Here is a 4,569-nt window from a genome sequence, read left to right on the forward strand (position 1 = left end):
ATGCCGGGATAGGGAAAAATCCCTTCACGCGTCCATTGATTCACGTCACAATAAACTCGTGATAGATCAAAATAGCACCGGAAAACAGATCAGGCGATTTTAATGTCTTTTTTTTTTTTCAAGCAGGTCAAATTAATTCGTTATTAAGCGTTTGAATTCCACGTTTCTGATGTCCAACTTCATAAAACTGTCTTGTGGAGCGCTCGAATTCTACATTGTTACGCAACACCAGTTTTGCCGTAGGTCACATAAAAGGTATAAACTCAAGCAGAATATTTGCATATTTAATAATGACATTTTAACAATAAAAGAGCTTGTGTGGAAAATCGCAATCTCGACTACTAAGACCGGTTCAACTTGCATATTGGGATAGGGAAAATCCCTATTTTAAGCTAAAATAGGGCCACTTATACGAGAGAAAGTACTTTCTCTCTAACACTTGTCACAATGACTTTCGTCTCCCGTGATATATCAAAACGGCACCGGGAAACAGCCAAGGCGAGTACATTGTCCTTATTTTATTGAAAGTACGTCAAATGTATCCTTTATTAAACGTTCGAATGCCATACAACTGTCTCAACTGTCGGCATTGTGACGAAATGACGCTTGCTTTTGTGCTGAGAATTTGCCTGACTGTAGCATTTGACGGTTAAGCTCAGTGGACATACACATGCAAATCGGTTAACACAGACCGTGCGATTGAATATACTTAATTAAAATTACCAATGCTTGTTTCCAGTGTAGGTTATAATGTCGAACAACCACCAAATCGCAAACGTAAAGGTACATAGTGATTAGATCGCTCATGAGTTGACAAGGAAGAACGGTTCAGCGAGCATGCCGGGATAGGGAAAAGTCCCTTCACGCATTGATTCCATTGATTCCATTGATTCACGTCCCAATGGACTCGTGATAGATCAAAATAGCACCGGAAAACAGATCAGGCGATTTTAATTTTTTTTTCTTTTTTTTTTTTTTTTTCCAAGCAGGTCAAATTAATTCGTTATTAAGCGTTTGAATTCCACGTTTCTGATGTCCAACTTCATAAAACTGTCTTGTGGAGCGCTCGAATCTACATTGTTACGCAAAACCAGTTTCGCCGTAGGTCACATAAAAGGTATAAACCCAAGCAGAATATTTGCATATTTAATAATGACATTTTAACAATAAAAGAGCTTGTGTGGAAAATCGCAATCTCGACTACTAAGACCGGTTCAACTTGCATATTGGGATAGGGAAAATCCCTATTTTAAGCTAAAATAGGGCCACTTATACGAGAGAAAGTACTTTCTCTCTAACACTTGTCACAATGACTTTCGTCTCCCGTGATATATCAAAACGGCACCGGGAAACAGCCAAGGCGAGTACATTGTCCTTATTTTATTGAAAGTACGTCAAATGTATCCTTTATTAAACGTTCGAATGCCATACAACTGTCTCAACTGTCGGCATTGTGACGAAACGACGCTTGCTTTTGTGCACAAGATGTAATTTTGGGACTGAATTATTAAACGTTTGCACGGAATTTAGATTTCAGTTGAGACTTTCTGCCGATAAACCTGATGTCGAAATTCCCAAATAGATTCACGAAATTGTATTTGGTACTGCTTTTTATCACTACGATATGTTTCTTGGTAATCTGAGCGATTTATTGGCCAATGTATCCGGCTGTAATGTATTTATACATGTATACAGAAGCTGTAAATAGACCGGAAGAATATATTGACCAGAACGTCAAATAACCTAGAAATACAACGTAGTGATAGAAAGCAACCCCAGATATAGTTTCGTGAGCTTTATTTCGTGATTTCGGCTCAGGGCTAAATTCCATGCAAAGGAACTCTCGAACATTGTTTGAAACAATCGAGCTTGGTTTACTCAGGGCTATGGCGCGCCATTTGTTTCAAAATTATTTTTTAACTGTCGATTGTCATACGTGTTGTTTAGTCACATAATCATTGCATAAGCCCTCCGTTCAGTGTCCTCTTTATCCATTTCTTTCTTTTTAAATTCGATCTCTTGTTAGTGTACTTGATATTCAATCAGTTGTGCTTTATATTCGATCAGTTATTTTTTTCATTCGATTACTTGAATGCGTTGATTTTGTCATCAGTTGTGCTGGACATTGGAATCAGTCGTAAGTGTGACTTATTCTGTCAGTTGTGCTTGATATTCGATCAGCTGTCTGTTTTTCGGTCAGTTCTAAGCGTGACTTTTTCGATCAGCTGTGCTTGCTATTCGATCAGTTGTAAGTATGACTTATTCTGTCAGTTGTGCTTGATATTCGATCAGTTGTCTGTTTTTCGGTCAGTTCTAAGCGTGACTTTTTTGATCAGCTGTGATTGCTATTCGATCAGTCATCTGTTTTTCGATCAGTTGTAAGCGTGACTTTTTCGATCAGTTGTGCTTGATATTCGATCAGTTGTCTGTTTTTCGATCAGTTGTAAGCGTGACTTATTCGATCAGTTGTCTGTTTTTCAATCAGTTGTAAGCATGACTTTTTCGATCAGTTGTGCTTGCTATTTGATCAGTTGTCTGTTTTTGTATCAGTTCTAAGCGTTACTACAGATATAGTTCCAGATATAGTTCTACACTCCCCATCCTCCACCCCCAACCCCAGCCCGGGCTCAAACTGAACATAGAAAAGACTCGACATAAGCAGTTTGAATAATCAATTAAGCCTTTGGATAACATCTCGTTCAACATGAGTACAAAGAACCTTGGAAGAATTCATAATAACTAAGGGTTATTCAAATTCACTCAGGATTTAGAGGGTTAGAATCTGGAGCACTAAACCTTTGCGGGCTTTGTTACATGGGGCGAGTAAATGGAGAGCAAAATAAGCGCAAGTCTTCTAAACTTTGCTACCGTTCTTCGATTTGTTCGGCTACGAAACGTGCCGTTCTGTGCCATAATCTGAACTTTGGTCGAGGGGATTGACATTTTCTTTTAATGTTTGCATTTCTTCGGCTATTAAGGGAACGTTGATCTCTGGAACTGTCACTTCAACATTGCCGTCTTCGAGAAATCGGCTGTCGGTGCCAGCTTCTTTGAGACGTCTCCACAGAGTGGTCCTTGAAATACAAAGAGTATAAGCAATTCTTGTCCACGAAAAGCGCCAAGACCGCAGAAATTTTACTTGGACAATATTCACTACGAGCCGTGATCTGCCAACTAAACCAGATCGATGAACGAGGGCTTCGGGAAGCCATGAAGACACATAAGAGGAAGAATCGATATCATATAGCTTTTTCTCGACACAATTAATAACTCCCTGCAGAGATTCAGAGAGAATTTTGATCTCCCAAATCGTTTCCAATCCAGCAGGAAGCAGAATTCTGAGCAGTAAATCCTAGCGAGTTGGCGACTCGTTTACATCCACTGCGTACACTTTGAAGACGTTCAAGGAGACCTTCCAAAACACGGTAATCCTGACTTTCACATTCATGAATTCGACTTTCACATTCATGAAGAAAGTCATCAACTAAATTAAAAAATATCGGCCACTCATTCGGTAAGCTCATGATCACGGTCCTCCTTCTCCGCGTCTTCTGATCTGCGCAGTCACGCACACAACTGATCAAAAAACACACAATTAACTGATGGAATATCAAGCAGAAATGATCGAAAAAGTCACGTCTACATCTGATCGAAAAACAGACAACTGATCGAAAAAGCACAACTGATAGAAAAAGTCACGCCTTCGATTGATCGAATAGCAAGCAAGCACAAGTCATCAAAGAAGTCACGCTTACAACTGATTCGAATGTCCAGCACAACTGAGGAGAAAATGAACGCATTCGAGTAAACGAATGAAACAAATAACTGGTCGAATGTAAAGCACTACTGAAACATTCACGCGTACAACTGATTGAATATCAAGTACACTAAGAAGAGATCGAATATAAAAAGAAAGAAGTGGATAAGGAGGACCCTGAACGGAGGTATTACGGTTCTTATGCAATGATATAAACAGCTAAAAAATAATTTTGAAACAAACGGCGCGCCACATAGGGCCGTCCAAAGGGCATGCCGGGAAAAGGGAAAAGTCCCTCATTAGTGTATGCTTCTATCCGCCAGGTATGGAAAGTTGATAACTATAAAAGTATGCGAATAATTATGACAGGCGTTAATCAATAGCACACGTACACGCTCAAAAGAAAATAATTTACGTCGAAGAGAAATTCTGAAACTGGCATGATCGAGAAAAATTTGTGAAACTGAATTAAATGGAAATTAAAACTCGTCTCGCAACGTCAATCAACTCAAAAAGTCCAAAAATAATTACGCGCGTCTGGGTATTATTCTATTTGCGCGGACTGGATATGAAATAACAGGTAAAAATAGTCGAATGTGTCCCGGAAGATATATATTCTAAAAATAAAATATTGAAAACTAGCTAAAACTGACAATGCAACCATCCTTTGCCCTTACGTATTAAATAAACTTCACACCAAGAACAAAAAAATATTGAAGTCTTGTTCTGACGTCTTTCGCGCTCAACATCGCGGCAGTCTGTTGTGTCTGGGCTACATGTAGTTCATTACGGCATTAGGAGATGCAATTTTA

Source organism: Orbicella franksi, chromosome 1 (assembly GCF_964199315.1).
Source record: "Orbicella franksi chromosome 1, jaOrbFran1.1, whole genome shotgun sequence".
Taxonomy (NCBI): Eukaryota; Metazoa; Cnidaria; class Anthozoa; order Scleractinia; family Merulinidae; genus Orbicella; species Orbicella franksi.